The 14,615-nt window shown below is 47.2% G+C and overlaps 1 protein-coding gene across 2 annotated transcripts in view; it reads left to right on the top strand.

Annotated features, from left to right (window-relative positions):
- NGF (nerve growth factor) overlaps positions 1–14,615 on the top strand; it is a 55,734-nt gene that overhangs the window by 31,825 nt on the left and 9,294 nt on the right. The window lies entirely within an intron of this gene.

The following is a 14,615-nucleotide window of genomic DNA, read 5'->3' as shown; positions in this document are numbered from 1 at the left end:
CCAGCACCAGAGCCAGGGCCATCCCCGTGCCAGCATTATTCAGATCCCCCATGGTGCCCTGTGGGGACTGGGCCAAGCCACTTAATTCATGGCCAGTGTGTGCCTTTCTAATGTGTCTGCCAAAATGTCACTGTCAGCCTATAGGTGACAGCCATTGCTCATTGGTGAAGAGCCTTCCTGTGATTTGCACTTGCCTGCTCATGCTATTCTTGAGAAGTTAAAAGAAGACAGAGACCCTGTGTCTTTTCAAGAGGGTCTCTGGAGGCAGTGGGCTGGTGAGCTAAAGAGACTATCAGATTTTCCCTCTAGAGCTTAAGATGGAACCCCCGCTCGGCTGCACACATAGCAGCAAGATTCCCAATAGGTATCCTGTTTTTTCCTAGTGCGAGATTCTCACTCACCCAGGAAAAACCATTTCACCTGCTAACAGTGAAAACAGGCATGTCTGCCTAAAAACAAAACAAAACAAAACAAAACACAAAAACACTGGTGGTAACTCAACCTCCTCTTCTTTGCCTTTTGATTGACTCCTGTTGTGAGAAGTACTCACTGCTGACAGCATGAAGCCTGGACAATTGAACCCTGATTGAGTAATTCACACAGTTCTGGGAAATAAAGTCAACAATTCACAGACTGAATCCACTTCTGAATGCTCATTCACCAAGGACCCTTGATATTCGATCTCTTTGCATTTCTGTTCAGTGTTTATTACTTTCCACCCATCCCTCAAACCAAAGTCATAGGTTGGTAATGTCTTGTTTTAGAAAGTGACAAACAGAGCAGGCAGAGAAAACACTGTATATTTTGGACTAAAAATGAAATCATTAGGGTAAGTTTCTATTCTTGGCGACTGGAATTTTACTCTGGTTCTGATTAAGCTCCACAACGATATTATATTCGATGTTTTCCTGTAAATGTATGAGATGGTTTTCTATTGCATGTCCATGAATGGAAATATTAACAGACTCCACTTGGCTCCATTGGCCTCTGGCTTGGTCTTCACACCCAAAAAACCAACTAACAGAGAATCACATCCCAGCCCAGAGTGAGTAGTTCTTGTCCTGCCTGTGGTTTTTGTTCATGGTCTCACAATGAAGCGTAAATCTCAAACAAAATATATGAAAGTAAGTGCAATAACTCCATTCCAGTGTCTGTAAATTACTCAGGAAGAAACGACTGCCTACTCCAAGCATCTATCTTCTGTGCCTACATTTCTGTTAATAGTGGGTCTTTCCTGAGTCTATTTCTTGGTGGTTATCTTCGTGAGGCAGGAGTATGGTCTATGGGTTCTCTCAAGTTTGTAAACAAGGAGAGTCTCGTGACAGAGAAGTGGAGAAGTCAAGGTATTTTATAATTGGAAAATTATAGATATCAGCACTAGATTTTTAAAAGCAGTTAGGTGGGGCGCCTGGGTGGCTCGTTCGGTTAAGCGTCCGACTTCAGCCCGGGTCACGATCTTGCGGCCCGTGAGTTCGAGCCCCACGTCGGGCTCTGGGCTGATGGCTCAGAGCCTGGAGCCTGCTTCTGAATCTGTGTCTCCCTCTCTCTCTGCCCCTCCCTCATTCATGCTCTGTCTCTCTCTCTGTCTCAAAAATAAATAAACATTAAAAAAATTTAAAAAAAAATAAATAAATAAAAGCAGTTAGGTAAATTTGAGAATGAAAAATATGTGGGAAATAATAGAATAGCTCCATTCCACCTATCCATTACCCATGTCACAGAAGCAGAAATCGACCCTCAGTCCAGAAGCCAGAGGATGAAGCTGTTGCCCCTTTGGATGGTCAGACTTGTGAGCAATCTAGAGTAGGTGTGGAGGAGGGGATCCCAGAGCAAGAGGGCCGGGCTCTTGTCCATAACACCATCCCCTAAGCAGGGTCACCTTGCACTTCTCCACCTCATGCTGAGTTGGAAGTTACCTTATCTGTACGATGGGGATAATACTGATCTCAGAGGTTTTTAATAGGTATTTTAGAAGTTAATCTATAGAAAACCCTTAGTAGAGTGGCACATAATCCACAATAAATGTCATATATTATCGATGGTAGCAGTTATACTCAGTTCTGGCCCACAGTTTACGCCAGTGAAGGGCTTGACATATTTTAATACATCATATTACATTACATTTAATTTTACACCTAACATATAGGCAGTGCTATCTTTATTGATGCCTCTCAGACAGCCTAAGAGAGAGGCCTAAGGGGAATCTTCGGGGGTATTTCTATCCCACCCTTGCCTTTTCTCCCCGCAAAGCCCAGACTCAGATTTCCAGTATTGGTGTGCTCACCCTTGTGGCCAAGGAAGAAGCATGGCAGGGAGTTGGCCAAGCTTCTTCCTGGTCCAGCTGATGGGCCTCTTCTCATTCTGGCACAGAAGGGCCAGGAGAGAGCCATACATGGGCCTGCAGGGAACTCCCCTCTTGCAAGTGGGAGCCAATCACCTCTATGGAATCAAACTAGTCAGAGGAATACCTCCTTCTGGAGGCTGCTGGGAGGGGTCAGGGAGGCCTGCATGGGCCTAAACACAAAGTCCACTTGGCTTCAAATGTGAAGAAATAGAAAAACTCAAAGATGGCTAGCAAAAATTGTACACTTATCCTTAACACATTGCATTAGACATATGGAAGCACCCGCCTCATTTTGGAGGGCCAAGGTACATAACTCCTTATTTACCTTTGTGAATGTGTGTACGTGTGTGTGTGTGTGTGTGTGTGTGTGTGTATAATGTCATTGTGACAATCATAGATCGTCCTCTTTTGATATAATTTTATCAAGGTCTAAACTGAATAATGTTGTCATCTACATTATTAGAAAAGCAAAGGTAACAGCAACAGCAAGACAAACAAGAAAATCTCAGGAGAGGGAAGGGGAAAAAAAGAAGTTTCCAGAATAGGTGCTGGAAAACAGTATAATAGAAGAGACGGGAAAGCAGGAATATTGATTTCTAGACGTGGCTCTATTCACCACTCCATTGGAAGCAATATGGACCTAAACAATTCATTTAACAACTCTAGAGAGAATAAATGACCCCCGGGTGTGGCTCTCTTCTGGTTCTGCTGGTTTTCTTGACAGCCTAAGAGGAGATCTTGGGGGAACATTGGCAAGACTTCCCTGACTCCAGAAAGTTCTTGGAGTCCTCTGGTGGTGGTGCTGGTGGTGGTGGTGGCGACGGTGGTGAGGAGATGTTGGGGAAAATGATGGTAGTGATGATAGGATGGTGGTGGTCATGGTGATGGTGGAGCTGGTGGTGGAAATGTTGGTGGAGGCGGCGATGGCGGTAAGGGTAGTGGTCACGGTGTTGGAGGTAATGGCGGTGGAGCTGGTGGTGGAAATGTTGGTGGAGGCGGTGATGGCGGTAAGGGTAGCGGTCACGGTGTTGGAGGTAATGGCGGTGGAGCTGGTGGTGGAAATGTTGGTGGAGGCGGCGATGGCGGTAAGGGTAGCGGTCACGGTGTTGGAGGTAATGGCGGTGGAGCTGGTGGTGGAAATGTTGGTGGAAGCGGCGATGGCAATAAGGGTAGTGGTCCTGGTGATGGAGGAGGAGCTGGTCATGGTGATGATGGTGGTGGGGAGAGTGGTGGTGGAGGAGGTTGGAGAGAATGCCGCCGTGCTCCACGGGTCTGAATGAGAGACATGACTGGGGCAAATGCCGTGATGGGTTTGAGAAAGGGGCAGATCGAGAGGTGGACAATTAGGCACTAGGACTTCACGGGCCCAAGTGCACATTACTGTAACTACAACACACGTCTTTCGAGGCCATTCCTCTCTCAGGGACAATGCAAGCACCACAAACATGCTCAGGCAGATACACACTGTTCCACCGGTTGTAAATTGGGGGCGGGGGGGGGGGGTTGTTGACACTCTTTTGTTTTCGTTTTAAATTTTTATTTTGCTTTTTTATCCTAAAAAAAAAGGTGTGAATCTGTATTTTGGGAATATGGAGATCAGGTCTATGGAAAGAAGGAAAAGTAGAACAGCTCAAAAGGAAGCGGGGACTGCCGGTGGACACAAGGCAGGCAAGGGGAGAGCCCTTCTTACAGCAAACCGCAGTCTGGCTAAGGCAGAGCTGGAAACTGAGGTTAATGCCCGATTCCCCAGGGTGGGGGAGGCGCCTTAGAACAGGGGTGAGACTGGAGCCAGGCCCAGTCTAGGCTGTGGCCCAGAGGGAGCCGGGACAGTCAATCAAGTGCCCTCCTTTCTGAGGACACGGCGTGACATGGACTGGACATGGTGAACGAGCCCCTGGAAGGTCTTAGGGGTGCAGCTCCCTTCACAGACAGAGGCCTGGTGCCAGGAACTCGGCCGATTCAGAAAGAAAGGAGCGAAATCCTGACAAATGGTTTTCATTATCATCACGCAGCCTCCACCCTCGTTCTGTGTGTGTATGCTCTGTGTTTTTCTTTCTTTCTTTTTCATCTTTTCATGGGTCGTAACGAAACAGCGAGGTGACTGCCATCCCGCTGGATTGCACAATGGCACCAGTGGCTGGGTTGGAGCATAGCTTTCCCCAAGTAAATTCTGGACGAGAAAAATGAGCATGCTGGGAGTGAGAAAAATGAGCATGCTGGGAGTGAGGAATTTGTTCTGCACGACACCTGTGTGTGCTCCTTTCGTGCTGCTAACAGAGGCGGGATGAGGGTCCGCTGAGAGCTAAGGCAGTTCCTCAGCAGTGCACCTGTCAGCCTACCAATGGGGCATTCTCCTTCTTAAATGAAGCCTCGCCATAGCGAAATGGGGGGCTTAAATTGGGAGCACTTGTTATTTCCCAATGTAATACGAAATCATGATTTACTTTGAATAAACTGGTACAGCCATGGGAAGAGTTGTCGATTCTGTTGAATACACACTCGTTAAGTGCCTACCCTGTGACAGCCCATGGTCAGAAAAGCACCTAAGACCTCAAGAAGTCAACAGTCAAGCAGCTGCCTGAATTTGTCCCCAGTGCCTGGATAGCGGAGCGTGAATCTGACCATGAGGATACCTCCGTGTCGTATTCTACTTGTGATCCACGCTCCCTGTAAGGCAGCAACTACCCTAAGTAAAGATGCTGTTAACTCTGCGGGGCCCGGCACATTTTCGTGATGGCCAAAGAGCGAGCGGACACTGTGCTCCCCAAATGCAGTCAAAGCTGGAGCAGCTTCCTCCCTCCGACTGCCACGTGGCTGAGGAAAACGGATCATTCCAAAAGCGCACGTTTCAGTTCGTTACTCAGCGTTTTCGCTGGGAAGCGATTGCAGATAATTGTCCTGCAGCTGCAGACGGGGCCACTGAGCCTGTGCGTGGCCAGCCATTCCATCCAAGACTGGGACAAAAAGCAGGGTTCTTCCTGCCAGAGACAGCCAGGTGGGGACGCGAGATGGACACGAGGTATCGCTTTCAGCTCTGCACCCAGCCTGCCACTAACTGATTGCCTGATTCTAGCTGAATGTCTTCAGTGGTATTCATAAGAATAGCTACGATGCTAATAGCCAGGTGCCAAGCACTGGGCTAAATGCTTATTTTATTTAAGCCTCTCAATGACCCAGTGTGGAAGATAGAGTTACTGTAATTTTTGAGAGGAGACCCCGGGGCACAGAGAGGTTAAGGCACCTGCCAAAGGTCACATGGCTGGTAAGTGGTAGGGCTAAAATACAGCCAACCCCAGGCTTCAGGGCATCAGTTGGCCAGCTTGTAAGGGAAGCGCCTGGACTGCAGAATCACCAGTGGCCCTTTCTCTACAGCTCTAACAGTCTGTCATTAAGATAACAATTGAGAGTCTAAAATAAGGTCATGTATAGTTCTTTGGATCTTAAACATCCAGACTTACCTCTTTAGAAACCGCGGGATGAGCTTCTGGTGTCTGTGCGTGTGTAGGTACTTGTGTGTGCGTGCACACACGTGTGCCCATGTGTGGTGAGCGAGCGGGAGAAACCGTCTGCCCTCATCTTTGGAATTTCTAATTACCCACAGTGTTCCGGGTCCCCGGAGACAGAGGTGCGCTGTGGGTCTCTTGTTAGCTCCGGACTGAAATGCACCAGTGCCGAGTTTTTCTTTTGTTCATGATGTCATGGTCAAATAAAACCTAAAAAAGGAACACTAGAAGATTGGGAATGTTCTGAAATATAATTATATGTGAGTCAAGTGACTTTAGAAGGGACAGCAGGTTTTCATCTCCCCTGACCTTTTTCCTAACATAATGAAAGAGCTAGATGGAACTCCTTCAAATAAGCTGAAAAAGGCCCATCAAATAGCCCCTCATTACAGTTAACCACCCTAGTGACGTTCCGACATCCCCCATCAGGCATCTATGTGTGGTACGAGCCTGCTCGGGACTGGGATAGTTAAAGCCACACACAGGAAGTAGCTAAAACAGCATAAAGCCCCCAGACAAACACACACGTGGAAATCAATTCTTCCTTCCCAGTTCTTCTCTTAGCCTCGGGTTACCCACGATTTGCATGTGCTGCATGCCTGGGCAGAGCTGGGCTGAGCTACCTCTCTCGTGCCTTGAGTCAGATTTTCTGGGTGTGAAATCAGTGAACAAGCCAGGAAATGTCAGCACGAAAGAGCAAGGGAGCAGGAGAGACGGTGGCAGCTGTCACTCCAGAGTGTTGTGGTGTGGGAAGGTGGCCAACCCATCTTTGGGACTCAGTTTCCCCTTGTGATGTGTTTGGTGCTGGCTACCTGTGATCCAGGTTTTCGTGGATGCAGGGGGATTGAGGTGCGGCAGTTTTTGCAGTGAGACTGAAGTCCAGCTGCTCAAACAGAAGTGGCCTTGAACATACTTATGGAGGGGCGCCTGGGTGGCGCAGTCGGTTAAGCGTCCGACTTCAGCCAGGTCACGATCTCGCAGTCCGGGAGTTCGAGCCCCGCGTCAGGCTCTGGGCTGATGGCTCAGAGCCTGGAGCCTGTTTCTGCTTCTGTGTCTCCCTCTCTCTCTGCCCCTCCCCCGTTCATGCTCTGTCTCTCTCTGTCTCAAAAATAAATAAACGTTGAAAAAAAAATTAAAAAAAAAAAAAAAAAAGAACATACTTATGGACAAGTGTGTCTCAGGGACAAGTGTGAGTGTCTCATGGACAGTGAGGGTGTCTCAGGGACAAGTGTGGGTGTCTCGGGGACAAGTGTGGGTGTCTCATGAACAAGCATGGGTGCCTCATGGACAAATGTGTCTCGGGGACAAGTGTTAGTGTCTCATGGACAAGTGTGAGTGTCTCATGGACAGAGAGGGAGTCTCAGGGACAAGTGTGGGTGTCTCAGGTACAAGTGGAGGTGTCTCATGGACAGTGAGGGTGTCTCAGGGACAAGTGGGGGTGTCTCATGGACAAGTGTGGGTGTCTCAGGGACAAGTGTGTCTTGGGGACAAGCGTGAGTGTCTCATGGGCAAATGTGTCTCATAGACAAGTGTGTGTTTCTCATGGACAAGTGTGTGTTTCTCACGGACAAGTGTGAGTGTCTCATGGACAGTGAGGGTGTCTCAGGGACAAGTGTGGGTGTCTCGGGGACAAGTGTGGGTGTCTCATGAACAAGCATGGGTGCCTCATGGACAAATGTGTCTTGGGGACAAGTGTTAGTGTCTCATGGACAAGTGTGAGTGTCTCATGGACAGTGAGGGTGTCTTAGGGACAAATGTGGGTGTCTCAGGGACAAGTGTGGGTGACATTTTACCAGGATCCTTACATTCAAGTCCCATAGCTCATCCCTTATCCCTCACCAATTGAAAGATGGCCTGCCTGCCTTTTTAAAAGCCCTAGAATGTTCTGTGTCTGTTAGGCCAGGATATTTGCCGGTCTGTTACAAGACTATAGATCTTTAGCTTGTCTTTATTTCTGAAGTTACATCTGAATTGCATTATAGACTTATGTGCTGTAACGTTGCTTGACCTATTGCTCGGAAAACATACCACACACTGAGAGGAAAAGGCTAGCTCAAGAGGAGTTGAGGACATTTAATCCTATAAAGCAAATAGAAGAGTGAGACTTGAATCTGAGCTGTCGTTCACTGACAATGTTTTGTTTTCGTTCACGCGTTCCCTCCCAGGTGGCCACCCGAGGTCTGCAGCGGGTGAGAGACCTTGCTAGGTGCCAGGATTCTCGAAAGCAACCTTTGACTCCAACCAGCCTGAGAGTCCTTTTTCCCCCAATACTTCTGTCTGCTCTTAGTCCCAAGTATGGGAACGGCAGGCAGGGAAAGGCCAAAAGCAGAGCTGAAATGGATCTTTTTCTTGTGGTTTAAGGATCAGCCAGTTGGAACCAAGGAGATGTTTTCTTAGGGTTGCAGAGAAGTTTGAAAGCATATTGGATTGTTTTTGGCACTGAAGCATAGATTATAGATATATCATTAGTATTGCTAAGCCGATGGGCTATAGTACAAGAACTGCTATTTAGAAGTGCATTCTTGCAAAAGTACACTGCCCTCAGCTCTGTAATGGAAGGCCGCTGTGCATTTAGATGTCTTATCTCCTACCACCACGTTGGCGTTGTAATTACCCACGCTATGAAAACCTCTCTGCGGTGTGGGCATTGCACAGCTCATGAATCTAGGCAGGTAAATACCACGCGGGCTGTGGCCAGCCGCAGACACCAAGAGGCCTTGCACATGCATAACAAATGCTCTTTGGTTCTGAAGTTCAAGGTCAGCCAACCTTGGTGGTTTCTTCCTTAAACTGCCTGTCTCTCTGGAGAAATGCTAGGGTTTTGTAATTTACCTCAGAATCTCCCAAAGAGCCAGAGGCCCATTTCTCTTTTAGAAAAATGTGGCAGGACACTTTAGAATTGTTAGCATTGAATACTTCCAGTCAAAAAGAATAGCAGTTTTGCTGAACTTTAACGTCTTCCTAAGTCCTTGGTGCCAGATGTACGATTTTCCTATTGGGCTTGCCAAAACCACTAAATAGTTAAAACACATCAAATCATCTCTAAATGGTCAAATTGAATCCCCTCCCCACCGCCACCCAAACAAGAACTCTTAGTCAGCAAACCTCATGGTTGTATTCCATACTAGAAAATTTCTGATTAGGCTAAAAATTAGGAAAGCAGACTTACAACGCAAAAGACTCCAAATTTCCTTTTTGTGTGCAGGCTTAGAGCAAGAACCACCAGAGAAAAGGAGAGAATCAAGGGAGAACAGTCATAATAATGACAATCACAGAGAGAGCACCAACAGTGATTATTATCATGCCCGCAACTACATGTTCTTAATGCCCAACATCCCCTGTGAGTTTCCCCAACACAGGCCTCTGGCAGGTGGAAGCTAGGGGAAAGGAGACTGTAGTTCATGCCAGGGACTCTGGCATCTTTGATGTGGCAGAAACTGCTCTTGGGACCAGCCGTCGCTTCCGAGCACGTGCGAGGAACCGTCCAAGAGCTCTTTGTGGTCGAGCATCCCCAAATCTTTGGTATTAAAAATGCCAGCAAATAATCCTTAGGCTTAATAAGAAGCTAACTGTAACTCCAACCATCAAACAACATGTTAAGTGGCTTGCAAGGAGTAAAGAGGAGACCTTCCAATTCACATATGTCAATTATATCTAGATACTTGGCAGGGCAGAGGGTGGTGAGAAGGGGTTCACATCCCCCAGAGAGTCTGGGCACTGTATTCTTGTTGCCTCAAAGTGACCATACCTGCACTTTACGTTTTCTTTTTTTTTTTTTAATTTTTTTTTTCAACGTTTATTCATTTTTGGGACAGAGAGAGACAGAGCATGAACGGGGGAGGGGCAGAGAGAGAGGGAGACACAGAATCGGAAACAGGCTCCAGGCTCTGAGCCATCAGCCCAGAGCCTGATGCGGGGCTCGAACTCACGGACCGCGAGATCGTGACCTGGCTGAAGTCGGACGCCTAACCGACTGCGCCACCCAGGCGCCCCTGCACTTTACGTTTTCTGAGCTATATTAATTTCCTCATAATTTCTCTTAATTGCTAGCTCATCAAAGCCAATGTCAAGCTTCCTGTTCATCCTGTATGACAGTTGTTCTCAGCCCTTTTCCTTGGGATCACCTTGAGAGCTTCACAAAATACTGATCCCCAGGCAGCACTCCAAAACGGTTGAGTTGGGGGGTGCCTGGGTGGCTCAGTCGGTTAAGCATCTGACTTTGGCTCAGGTCATAATCTCACGGTTCACGAGTTTGAGACCCGCATCGGGCTTGCTGCTGTCAGTGCGGAGCCCACTCTGTCCTCATCTCTCTGTGCTCCTCCCCTGCTTGCTGTCTCTCTCTCTCTCTCTCTCTCAAAAAATAAATAAACATTTAAAAAAAAAACAGTTAAGTTGGAATTTCTGGAGGTGGGACAGGTGTCAGGACTTTGTAAACCGCCTCAGGTGGTTCTAGTGTTCAGCCTGGGTTGGAAGGTCACTGCTGTAGAGGATTGGGGAGGGGGGGAGAGCAGCAGAATGGGGGAGGTAGGAGGTAGATGAAATCTTCCACAAAGTTCGAGCATGGAGAACTTTGCAGGATGCTGATTGACATTTAGCAGGTTGCAATTGCTATAGCTGATGCCCCTCACTCCCCAGTCACTCTCCAGCAGAGGCATGGGTTCCTCCAATTGTATATTAATTGGGTTTTCAACAGTTTGCATTCCTCTAAGCTTCTTGGCTAAAATTGACCAAAATATCACTGAGACCTTAAGAAAGTGAAGGGGTCACTGACACAGGCATCAACAGAGAGAGCCATACAAATAGGCTAAACCTCAGGAGGTCCTCAGGAGAACCTCTAATTCTAGCTGACTCGAGGCTGGGTGTTCTGGGGTTCTGGACCCTATCGTCATGGTCATGGTCTAGACATAATGTGGACTATAATATGGAAAGTTCCATCAAGCAGGTTGCCCAGTGCAGTAGACTTCCTCTGGGTTGGCTCTCTCTTGGCCCTGGTTCCCTCACCCCATGGGGAGATTGCAGACAGAGGAGGGCCACAGTGGACCTTCTAAAGCAGTGATTCTCAAGCTTAGGTGTGCACAGAACCACCTGAGGGGTTAAAACACAAATAGCCGGGTCTCACTCAGCATTGCTAGGTCTATGATGGGGCCGAAGCATTTGCATGTCTAAGAAGTTCCAAGACATTGCTGATACTACCATGGCTCCCACTTTGAGAATCACTGCTTTAAACAGGGGGCCCTGGACAGACCAGGGTTGTCCTGGTCTAGAAGAAGTACCCTAGACTTCAAGAGCATTCCATCATGCCCTGTAAGAAGGAATAGAACACGGGTCTGCAATGAGCTTGGCTTTATTTTCATGCATTTGTAAAAGGGTGAGAGCCATCTGATTTAGTGATTACCTCATGAGAACAGACAGCATTTTAAAATAGATATGCACTGGGGTTGGTTGCCCCTAATATCTTTGCATCAGAAATCGGGGATATTTAAATCAGATTTAATTTTAGAGCCCCAACCTTCACTAGCATAAGACTAAAAACAATGATAGCAGTTTCTGTGAAAATCATTTAGGGGTGCCTGGGTGGCTCAGTCGGTTAAGCATCATGACTCAGGTCATGATCTTGAGGTATGTGGGTTCGAGCCCTGCATCGGGCTCTGTGCTGATAGCTCGGAGCCTGGAGCCTGCTTCATTCTGTGTCTCCCTCTCTCTCTGCCCCTCCCCCTCTCACGCTCTGCCTTTCTCTCAAAAATAAACATTAAAAATTAAAACAAAAATCATTTAGTGTTTCAGTATTCTTGACAGTGAATTGTTCTCTCCAAAAGCAAACTACTTATACCTATGCTGATCGAGAGAAGGTCAAAAGCATAAGAGATGTGAGACGGGGTCTCAAATATTGCGCTCAGGCATCTAGATGTGATTGGCAGGTGACCCTGGTGCACCAAGATGGCTTGGCCCAGGTTGCATCCATAGGGCCAGGGAAATTTTTGTGATAGGTCTAGGGAAAATCCCCAAGAAGGTAGCTCTGCCCAGAATTTGGGGGATTTTTTATGAAGATCGACCTTCTCTCTCCTTCTTGCCATCTAAACTGGAGGCCATCCTGGTTTGTAGTAGAATATCCAGAATATTTCTAGTGAAAGTCACTCTTACTTCCCTGGGTGGAAAGTGGAGGACTTTTCTGTCACACAGGAAGTTACAGTCAGTGGGCAGGCCACTGTGGTGGGCTCCCCAAGCTCACAGGCACCTACCGATATATACAGCCCATCACCGCTTCTTAAACCCAACCTGAAACCCCGTCCTGAGCTGTGTTGAACCTCCAGCTAATTCTTTTTTTTTTTTTTTAATTTTTATTTATTTTCGAGAGAGAGCATGAGCAGGGGAGGGGCAGAGAGAGAGGGAGACACAGAATCCAAAGCAGGCTCCATGCTCTGAGCTGTCAGCACAGAGCCTGACGTGGGGCTCGAATTCATGGACTGTGAGATCGTGACCTAAGCTGAAGTTCCTCCTTCCACAAGGTTTCCATATCATGTCACATGCACATCATACCTATCACACTGTGCTTTAAATGCATGTTCATATGCTTGCTTTTCCGCACCTCTAGATTATTTGCTCTTAGAAGTTAAGTCATATTCTTCTTTGTGTCCTTAGCACCTAACAGAGCAGCTGGCACAGGGCCTGCGAGTTTTATTTAATTAACAGGAAAAAAAAAATGAGTTGTAGTGTTGGGGTGGGGAAAAGCATTGCTTAAGAATCCAGGAGGGATACGGGCCCCAAAATGTTAACTGACCTCGGAGAACTACAGATGATCAGAGCTGGAGACCTTAGCTATCACAGCAGTTCGCCGTCAGGACAAGGAAGCCCAGAGATGCTTAAGGATACTAAGTGATTTACCCGGGAATCAGAGGGAACTGGACCCAGATGCAGCTCTGTGGGCTCCACTAGTGGTCAGTCAGTGTTGGCCAAATGGCCAGCTGAACAATTTGTGGACTGGATCCAGACCCTCTTTCCTGGGAGCAATGGAAGGCCCCACAATGCCCACCTCTTAACCCTGGGAACACGTCATGCTCCTCCAGGGCTAAACCCAACCCTGAGAGAGCGTGACTGTGTACTTTGCCATGGAATCCAACCCTTTAAAAGGGCGTTCGGGTAAATTTCCATCTCTAGACTTGAACCCCAACTGAGTATTGGAAGGTTTTTCTGGTGCTTCTGCGGCAAGAAGGATATTTTGAGCTGAGTGGGTGAGGAAGAGGAATGAAAGCACCTCGGTCCTTAATTTCATGACATCTAGTAGCGGGAAAACCACTCCAGATGCTCTCTCTAACCCCCTGTCCCGTGCTACCTCCTGTATGTGAGTAGCGACTCGATGGCTTCCTTGACATTTGCTTCTATAGTACAAGATGAGAAGGGGTTGAAGGAGGATGAGTGGTGGGGTCCACACTGGAAAAAAAACATGATGGGGCAAAGGGGTTGGGGAATTGGAGAGACTATAGACAGGAAAGCTACAGATATCATTCTTGAATTTTTTTTTGTTCTTTTTAAATTTTTTTTAACGTTTTTATTTTTGAGACAGAGAGAGACAGAGCATGAACGGGGGAGGGTCAGAGAGAGAGGGAGACACAGAATCCGAAACAGGCTCCAGGCTCTGAGCTGTCAGCACAGAGCCCGAAGTGGGGCTCGAACTCACGGACCACAAGATCATGACCTGAGCCGAAGTCGGACGCTCAACCGACTGAGCCACCCAGGCACCCCGAATTTTTTTTTTAGTTGGGGGGGGGGTACCTCAACCCTACAAGTTCTATGATGGACATAATAGTTCATTCATTCATTTATTAAAAATGTGATGCCCCTCTCTTGCTTAAAGCCCTCCACTGCCCCTCCCCGTTACCCCTAGGATAAAGCCATAGCTCGAGCTATGTCCTTGCAGACCTGGTTCCTTCTGCCTCTCCATTTCATTTCCCTACATGTTCAGCAACTTTGACCTGTTCTACCTCACGGCCTTTGCACTTGCCATTCCTTCTGACTTGCAAGTTTTCTCCCTCATTCCTTTTCATCCTTCCGATCTCAACCTGAACACCATTTCCTCCAAGCACTCTTCACTGAGCAGCCTGTCTACAGGATGACCTCATTCCACCTTGCAGTCAGTCACCCTCTGTCATCTTGCCTTGTTTATTTCCTCCGTGACATGAAAAGAATCAGAAGGTACCTTGTTTGTTTACATAAGACTGTGAGCTCCATAGGAGCAGCGACCTGTGTGTCTTATTTAGTGCTGGGTCCCCAGCACCTAGATCAGTGCTTGGCATGGAGCACGTGCTCAGGAAATATTGTTGAATGAATGAAGGAAGCACCTACATGTATGAAGTTTATAGAAGGGAGAGGAGAAGAGAACCCTTCCACTGTTCCTAGGAACCACAACCTAAACCTGAAGAGCATTTTTTTTCACACCATATCATCTGTCTATCTTCCGATTGATAAATTTTGACTTTTGGCTTGGTTCTCTGAGAGCCACAACCTAATTCGATAAGAGTTTTCTGTTATCTATCAAGATTGTCATATTTGCCACCATAACTTCTCTGAATCTTTATCGAAGGACCAATTTCTTCTCAACTGTCAGGATGTTTTCTTCTGTATAATTTATCTTTTTTTTTTTAAGTGGACCCATGCAATTAATGTTTATTTATTTTTGAGATAAAGAGAGAGAGAGAGAGAGAGAGAGAGAAAGTGGAGGAGGGTCAGAGAGAGAGGGAGACACAGAATCTGAAGCAGGCTCCAGGCTCTGA

Source organism: Leopardus geoffroyi, chromosome C1 (assembly GCF_018350155.1).
Source record: "Leopardus geoffroyi isolate Oge1 chromosome C1, O.geoffroyi_Oge1_pat1.0, whole genome shotgun sequence".
In the NCBI taxonomy this organism is placed as follows: Eukaryota; Metazoa; Chordata; class Mammalia; order Carnivora; family Felidae; genus Leopardus; species Leopardus geoffroyi.
This window is presented reverse-complemented; position numbering and strand designations above follow the sequence as displayed.